This window comes from Esox lucius, chromosome 14 (genome assembly GCF_011004845.1).
Source record: "Esox lucius isolate fEsoLuc1 chromosome 14, fEsoLuc1.pri, whole genome shotgun sequence".
NCBI lineage: Eukaryota > Metazoa > Chordata > Actinopteri > Esociformes > Esocidae > Esox > Esox lucius.
In genome coordinates this window covers 32,197,514-32,207,313 of record NC_047582.1, presented here as the reverse complement: position 1 = coordinate 32,207,313, position 9,800 = coordinate 32,197,514, and positions in this window count along the sequence as shown.

The window sequence follows — 9,800 nt, the reverse complement described above, 5'->3', positions numbered from 1 at the left end:
TTCTTCCTCTTCCATATCTCTAGGGCCTCCTACTCCTCCCACCAGGGCAGCCATGTTAAACACAGACAGGGAAGGAGAAAGACAGAAAGAGAGACACAGAAAGAGAAAAGAGAAAAAATTGAGAATCCTACTAAAATGCCTAAGGACACACTGTCAACAAAACAAGGTGGAAACTGAGCTGCGCTCCATAACCTGCTGTCAAATGATTGACAACATTAGACACACACACACACACACACAGTATTTCCCTCAGGTTGAACAGACCCACAAATAATTTGACATAACATTCAAACACTGATAAACATCCATATCTGTTAAGTAAAATACCAGTAAAATACCACATACTCAAAAGCAGCAGCAGGACTGGTGACCCATTACCCTGGAAAAGGGCAGAGTAACCATTGTAAACCCAACCAGTATGATTATGCATTTGTTTTCTCCTTCTTACTGGTAACAATTAGCTAATTTTTACTACACAGCACATACAACTTATAAAACTCAACTTGTCTTATGTGTCATATTTACTTTCGGTTAGGAAATGCTGTCAGATTCAATAAATACTGTCAGTTTTAAAAGAGAGTGGCGAGAGAGGCAGAGTCTGAGAGACTCAGGTAGACATTACGGCACCTAATGATGTCACTGATGTTGTCATTAAGTTGCAGTAAAAATCCCCCTTTGTTGTATACAGCCATTCCTGAATGGTATACTCATGACCAAAAACCACACTTAGCAACATTGCCTATCGCACACAGGATCTTAGTCAGTTTATGGCTTCTCTTGAAACACACCGGGAAGCTTGTTCTGAGACGGAGGCTGAAGCTATGGATTTTCTACCGTCACACTATGACTTTATTTCGGGCTGTGAGTGTGATGCAAGTCATTTTCATTGTAATGTTATTTTAACGGGAAAGTCCTCCCCTCTTGTTGTCCTTGCCCTTTCATCCAGAGACATATCAAGAGGACTTCTATCCAATACTGCACTGTCAGGGGCTGGTGACACAAACGCACACACACACACACACACACACACCACATTTAAGTACATTTCACCTTTTCAGGGTCATAGCTATGCCCTGTCCTAGTCGGGTTATTTAAAGCACTGTCTCTGTCTGACTGTTTGTCTGTCTGCCTGGCTCACTCAATGTCTGTCTGTCTGTCTGACTACATTTGACTGTTTGTCTGTCTGTCTGACTACGTTTGACTGTTTGTCTGTTTGACTGCATTTGACTGTTTGTCTGACTGCATTTGACTGTCTGTCTGCCTGAGTCACTCAGTGTCTGTCTGTCCAACTGATTGTTTGTCTGACTGTTTGTCTGTCTGCCTGACTCATTATGTCTGTTGGTCTGTCTGACTGTGTTTGACTGGTTTTCTGTCTGACTGTGTTTGACTGTTTGTCTGACTGTCAATCGATCTATCGGACTGCCTGTCAGTCTGTCTGACTTTTGTCCGTCTGACTCACTGTCTGTCAGTGTGTTTGACTGTTGGTCTGTCTGACTGTGTTTGACTGGTTTTCTGTCTGACTGTGTTTGACTGTTTGTCTGACTGTCAATCGATCTATCGGACTGCCTGTCAGTCTGTCTGACTTTTGTCCGTCTGACTCACTGTCTGTCAGTGTGTTTGACTGTTTGTCTGTGTGACTGTTGGGATCATGTTTACCGTTGTTTGTTCAGCACCACCCTGAAGTATGGGTGGAATCTGAGAGGCATGGGGCTGCGCACACACACACACACACACACACACACAGAGAAATAGAGAGAAAGAGACTGAGACAGAGAGAGAATGATCCACACTATCCACTACTAAAGGCATTGCCTAATTTCTTCAGAGAGTACAGGAGAGATACCTCAGGGAAGGTATCTCCACAGAATTTATGAGAAAGTCTGATGACATACAGTACGTTCTTATGTTTATGTATGAGTGTGTGTGCTTTGCAAACGGTGTGTGTGTTCTCATCTTAGTGCCTGAGCGAATGTTATTGTAATCTGCGTGTGTTTGCTTGTGTGTGTCTGCAGCCGTGAGTGTTCTAATTCTGTTTTCCTTCCGGATGGTTCACCTCACTGTTTGTCACAGTTCCATGAGAAACGGTGACGCTCCCTCCTCGGCGGGCGTGGGTGAGGCCTGTAAATTGGGGAGATTGGGAAAAGACAGACACATACACACACACACAAACAGACACACACAAGTGCAGAGGCCTAAGGGTCCAGATGTACTTCGTCTACATGATCCTTCGATCTCACCCAAGCTATCTACATACATATTCCTTTCATGAGCTGGTTGAAAAACAACCATGAACATACAGAAAGGGATGAGGATAAGGAGAAAGACAGGTAGGGGTAAGGAGGATGACAAAGTGGGATAAGAGGGACGACGGAGCGAAATCAAGAATAACAGGGGGGGATGAGATGGATGACATATTCAATGACTGTTTTGCTCCATTTTCATTGATTCTATCATTGGCTACACTGTCAATGGCACTTTCTTCAATGCAAGAACAGAATTCCATTAAATGACTCAGTACTGGACATTACAATTATGTTTTGTCAAAGGAGGTGAAGACAGGAAACACCATCTTCACTTTGATCTCTATGGTTCTAATGATGGTGTCAAATTCAAACACTCAGTTGTTGCTCAAACCACCTGCTCCCTTCATATTTTAGATGAACTGACGGTTAACAGCTAGGCAGACAGACAGACAAACACACAGACAGACAGTCATTCAGAGGGATAGGAAGGCAGACAGGCAGACATACATACAGGCAATCAGACAGGAAGGCAGACCGGTAGATGTACTTCATTATATGTTCATGGTGTCAAAAACAGAATTAATTAACAAATGCAACACATGTACATTGTGCATATATGTGTGATCCATGGACCTGATGTCCCCACAAAGATTGCATAATCAGATACAACATTATAAAAAAAAAACATTAATGCTGAACAATATATACAGGTTTCGGAGCAACATATGCTGCCATCCAGACAAAGTCTTTTTCAGGGAAGGTCTCACTTATTTCAGCAAGACAATACCAAACCACATTCTGCATGAATTACAACAGCATGGCTCTGTAGTAAGATAGTCTGGGTGCTAAATGGGCCTGCCTGCAGTCCAGACCTGTCACCCATTGAAAACATTTGGCGCATTATGAAACGGAAAACACAACAAAGGAGACCCCGAACTGTTGAGCAGCTGAAATCCTATATCACGCAAGAATGGGAAAACACCTCACTAATACTGCAATTGGTCTCCCTAGTTCCCAAGCGCTTACAGAGTGTTGTTAAAAGAAGAGGTGATGCAACACAGTGGTAAACATGCCCCTGTCCCAACTTTTTATAAACGTGTTGCTGGCATAAAATTTAAAATGGCAGCGTATTTTCCCAAAAACAATAACATTTCTCAGTTTCAACATTTGATATGTTGTCTTTGTACTATCTTCAATCAAATACAGGGATAAATCCCACATAAAAAAAAGAAGAAGAATTAGGGATTTTTTGTACATTTAGATTCCGGCATTACCGGTGAGGGTAAGGTTAGGTTTAGAGAACAGGGAACAGGGCACAGGGGTGTCTGCATCTGCCAATTGACCCTACCAGGATAATGTGTGTGTGTTTATGTGTGTGTGTGTGTGTGTGTTTGTGTGTGTGTCCATTCGTCTGTGAGTGGAGCATGTGTGTGTGTGAACATGTGTGTGGGAAGGACAGAGGGGAAGACAGCTCACCCTCAACAGAATGTGACGAATGACATGTCTGAGGGGACAGAGAAAGCGAGAGAGTTGGACTGTAAATTACACGCCGACTCTTGTCAACACATCTAATAATTACCCTTGTCTGGGCTGCTGAGCGGAGCCGACGACTAGACCACAGAACAGGTTCATTCAGTCCTCACACATTTCTGTGAGGAGGACGTGATTGAAATGGACGTAGCCTTCCTTAACAAGCAAAAACACTTTTAACGACGACAAGCACAAGATTAAGCTTTCCCATGCCACAGTATGGTTGAACACTTGTTTCTGATTGGCTAGAAGTGAGTTAAAGAATCACGGTTTATTTCTAATATCGGTATTTTCTAGAACTGGATGTCTTCGGCACAGATATGCAGGCCTGAAGGCCACAAAACCAGCACTATTGAAGAGGCTGGCCTCAGGTAAAGTAACTAGACAGGTAAAGTAGGCAGGATGGTTGTGGTTCCGGTTAGAGAAACACATCCTTTGACAGATGGTTGTTCCTCAATCCAATTGAGTCTTCCAATGCACATTATTGCTGTTTTAAATTGTTCTGTGTATCTTACTAGTGACATTCTGATGTAGCTGTGCCTGTGGTATATCTACACATAATAACAGAAATGTTGTAGTATGGTAATACAAACTATTATACTGAATGACATCCTTCAGCTAAATAAGGAGTTTTCATTACTGTCACAGTTAATAACATTTTAATCCAAACGATATTATAGTACTATTTCTTGACATCCGAGATATGTTCTATATCATGTTGACGTAAATTGCAAAAATGAAACTTACTGAACAAAGCTAACTGTAGCCAACCTAACATGGAAAACCATTGATTTCCCTGAAAGATCACAAATATGTGGCACTATGGATAATAATCTAACAGTGATGACTTGGTGTTAGTTTATATTTAGTTTAGTTTACTCACATTTGCATACACGCGTGGGAAATTAACTAAACAGAAAGACGTGAGCTGGCCGTTTAGACTCTCTTTATCAGCTGAATTATAGTTTTTGCCAATTGCTTACACACATAAAGTGAATGCTTAGACAAAAGCATCAAAACCTTAACTTTAAACAAAGGCACCAACAATACAAACACATTTTTTATGCTGTTACAATTCTGCGACACACATTGCAAAACATTACACACTGTTTCTTACATTAGACACTTAGTTCAATAATAATATTTTTGGCAATCATTGAGAAAACACTTCTATCCAAATGCCAAACACCTGAAATTGGCAAACCCAAACTAGTCTGAGCCTAAGCACTGCAAATAAACATTTTGTGAGAACTTTGCAAACATGGAGGCAGCGAGAGGAAGAGGAAGAGCGAGAGAGAGAGGAACGGGAGGTTGAGGACATGAACAAAGGGGCTCAGGCAATAGACGGAGACCCATTTCCCACAACATTAGGGTCACCTTGGTGAACCTTCTGCCTCTTCTGCAAGCAATGGAAGAGGCATTTGGAGACATTGAAGTGGTATGGAAAGGTTGGATACAGAATGCAGGGATGACGTTTTCCCCGTTGCCTAACCAGGGATGACGTTTTCCCCGTCGCCTAGCCAGGGATGACGTTTTCCCTGTTGCCTAACCAGGGATGACGTTTTCCCCGTTGCCTAACCAGGGATGACGTTTTCCCCGTTGCCTAACCAGGGATGACGTTTTCCCCGTTGCCTAGCCAGGGATGACGTTTTCCCCGTTGCTATCCCTTACAATCGCTTACAATGCTATTTTTTGTTTACCATTTCATTGTTATTTTACTGTAATTATTTTTGTTTCTTGGACTTTACACTAATATTTTGTATTGATTACTGTACTGTAATTCTACTTGGTGTGTTTTTGTTGTTGTAGAAACCTGCAATGGCAGACATAAGCTGTATATATGTTTTTGAAGCATTTTTATTTTTGTGTTTATTGAAATATGAGTAGATGTACTGGAACAATCTTTCACAGAAGCTTGTATGAGAAAATTATAAAGGTATACAAAGTATTAAAGAGATCAGTGTTTTCTACAAAGTGTGTTTTTGCTGCTTTGAAATTCAAATGGTGCTTGTGTGTTTCATTCTGTTGCAAAAACTGTTTTACAGAGTTTGGATTGCAGAGTTCCATTTTGATAGAGACTTTGACACAAATGGTGCTTGTGGTGCTTGTGTATAGAGTTTTGACACAAAGAGCCAAAACAAGAGTGCAAGCAATCGGCAAAAACTGTAACTAACTCTCGCACACCAAGAACCTAGGGTGATATCACTAACTAGTGAACTTTCTCACAAGCACATTTAGAAAGAGGTAAACACCAATGTTTATGGAGGAGTTGTTTCCCCTCACTTATGACACAGTTTCCAACCAACAACATTTCAACATATTCTAGCAGAAATTACGTGGTTTTTTAATAATTACATGCTTCCTCATGTTTTGGTTGCTACTGACATAACCCAGATTCTTTTCTATTGTATTTCTATAGAACTGCATTGCATTTTTAGCAATAGAAACATGAGAAAAAATTTAAATGAAAGCATGCATGTCTTCTAGTAAATGTTTATGTTGTTGTTTGTATACCGGGGTAAAAGCTGGATAAACATCTCTGTTCTGTAGATTAACTTGGAAAAATGTACTCTGCTTATCCCTCCTTCCTCAAGGCTTGGTTCTGGGCCCATTATGGTTCTCACTATATATGCTGCCCCTGGGCGATGTAATCTGAAATGTCAATTTTCACTGTTATGCAGATGACACACAGTTATATATTTCAATGAAGCATGGAGAAGCCCCAAAAATAGCTACTTTGGAAGCATGCGTTTCAGATATTAGGAAGTGGATGACAGAGAACGTCTTGCTCTTAAACTCAAGAAAAACAGAAATGCTCATTTTAGGACCCAAGAAACAAAGAGAACCTCGACGGCTGCATGGTCGTATCCCAAAAAACTGTAAGAAACCTTGGCGTTACCCTTGACCCTGACCTCTCCTTTGATGAACATATAAAATATGTCTCAAGAGTTGCTTATTGTCATCTTCGAATCATTGCAAAAATCTGAAACTTTCTATCAAAAACCGATGCAGAAAAACTAATCAATGCTTTCGTAACTACTAGACTAGATTACTGCAATGCTCTTCTTTCCGGCTACCCTGACAAATCAATAAATAAACTTCAATCAATGCTGCACACGGCTGCTAGAATCCTAACTAGAACAAACATATTTGAACACATTACTCCTGTTCTAGCGTCCTTACACTGGCTGCCTATTAGGGTTAGGGCTGATTTTAAGGTTTTACTCTTAACCTATAAATCAATACATGGACTTGCTCCTACTTACCTGGCTGAAATGATCCAGCCATACATACCTACACGTAACCTTAGATCGCAAGATGCAGGCCTTTTAATTGTACCTAGAATTTCTAAACAAACAGCTGGAGGCAAGGCTCTTTTCTCATAGAGCTCCACTACTGTGGAATGATCTGCCAATTAAGGTTAGAAATGCAAACTCAGTGCAAACTTTCAAGTGTCTACTAAAAACTCATCTCTACAGCACAGTTTATAATTAGGTGTAGCCTGGCCCAGGGGCGTGAAGGTGAACAGTAGGCTTGATACTGTCCACCCTTGCTGTCTTGCCAGGTGGGCTCTCGTCGCCACTGGGATGCCCTCCCTTCAATGCCTTTCGGGGGAAGAGTCACTGGCTTGTTGTTGTCTCTCTGTTGCGCACTTGTGCAATTGGGCTGTACTCTGCTGGCAATACTCGGCCCTCATTCAGGGGGGTTGCGGTTGGTGGGTGTCCCTTTGGTTGATGCCTGGCAATGTGGGTGGATTGATTTCCTGCCTGTCCGGGACCTCCCCCGGGTAGGGCCACAGTGTCGCTGGACCCCCCCTGTCTCAGTCCCAAGGTCTTACGCTGCTATATTATTATGCTGGGGGATTGGGTCAGTTCTCCTTCCCTACTAAGTTCTCCTTCTCCACTATAAATCGTTGATGATATGAGGAATGCATTTTCAGAATTTTCCCAGTCTCCTCCCATTTTAAACTTTAGAACATGCCGAGACGGAGAGAGACAGAGAGAAAGACAATCAAAGAGAAGATGGACAGAGAGAAGATGGACAGAGAGTGAGGGGAGAAAAGAAAGACATTAAGCAGGGAAATAAGCAGGGAGAGATGGAGAAAAAAAGACAGATAGGGACAGAGACGCAAAGAAATACAAAGAGATTAGAGTGTGTGTAAACAGACAGACAGGAGACAGACAGGGGACAGACAGGAGACAGACGGGTACAGACAGGAGACAGACAGGAGACAGACAGAAGACAGACTGTAGACAGACAGGGGACAGACAGGAGACATACAGAAGACAGACTGTAGCCAGACAGACGACAGACAGAAGACATACTGTATACAGACTATAGACAGACAGAAGACAGACAGTAGACAGACAGAAAACAGACAGAAGACAGACTGTAGACAGACATTTAATTCCTATTCTTTAACCGTCAACCTAGCCCTGATCCTTATCTCAACCTCAGTTAGGGACAGGTTTTTCCCTGTCCCCAACTCTGCCCAAAATATACTTGCTAGAAAACCTTGTGAACTTCTGGTCCTCACATGTATAGTAAAAAAAGGATTTCTCTCACACAAACAGACACACATGCAAGCACATCCATAAACACATACCTCGATCTCTTTCAGGTTGCTGGCAGTGTTGCGCGACGCGTGTCAGGCATGTGGAGAATGAATCCTCTAACCCTCCAACAGAGCTGGTCTGCTGCCTGACATCCTGCCAAGGGAAATGTTTATCCAAAGCAGGGAACTGTGGCATAACACCAGATAGGAGATATTACAGAAGATACACTTTATTTGTCCATACTGGGTGGAAATGCTTCCCCACAACCCTTCAGACACACACATATGTATTTTTCTGTCCTTGTGGGGACGAAAAAAGAGATTCTTGATTTCTCCAACTCTAACCATTACCCCTAACCCTAACTTACCTTAGTCGATAGCCTTTTAGCTTTTGTTGGTGGTCCCTAAATGTAAGGATCACACACACACACACTCAGATACACATTTGTTTTTCCATTATTGCGGGGACCAGACAACTAGACATCCACATTCTGTATGCTCTAAACATACCTTAACCTAACCGCAATAACCTAACCTCAGTAACATAACCTCAATAACCTAACCTGTATGCCTAAACTTAACCTAGCCCTAACATTTAACTCAGGTGACTTAATGCCAGTACCCGAAGGAGACCAGGTCCTAACCCTAACTATGAGTTTTGCCATAGAGAGGCCACACTTCTGGCCAGACCTGGGTATAGAAACATTTGTATTTAAAAAGAAAAATTGCAGTGATAGCTCTGTTTGACCTAAAGTGAGGAAGACTGTCTGGGATGTATATAAATTCTCCTCTGATTTCAATAATCGAGGTTTGTGTTGTCAACTCAGAAGGAACCATTTGCAAGTCCAAATGCCCACACTTAAATATAAGTTTGCCAGGCACAGCATAGCAGCATAGCAGAGTATAAGAAGCTACCCTTGACCTACCCCCCAAGCTAGAAATAACCTTTTTCCTAGTGGGGGCCGGCTAAAACCACCCTGTGTGGAACAATCTATCAGGTTTTATAATGTTTCTGGGCGACTTCTCTACATGTGTGTTAGACCTTGATACAGACACACATCATTCACATCAATATTCTACAAATCAACTTCCTTCACTAACAAAACATTTGGTATTGTACATTTTAAGCAGTGTCGGCATGTCTTCAATGTATACCCACTGTCAGGAAAACACCATAACCGGATCTCGTATGATGGCAAATGGATGAATCTACAGCTCTCTGCTTGAAGGTCTTCCTCTCTAATCAAGGCAGACGCAGGTTAGGGGGTTTCAAATTCTGTCTGCATCAAACAGCATGTATGGCTGTTCCCAGTGTGCTAAAATGCGGTCGATTAGGAAGGAATCTGCCGTAACAATTACATAACCTTTCAGGAAGTACTCATCGCAGAGTTCATCGGCGAAACCTGGGACCTACAGTCCCCATGCGCAATACGTCAATGAAGCAGTCTGCAATCCTCCGACGGCAGACTGCT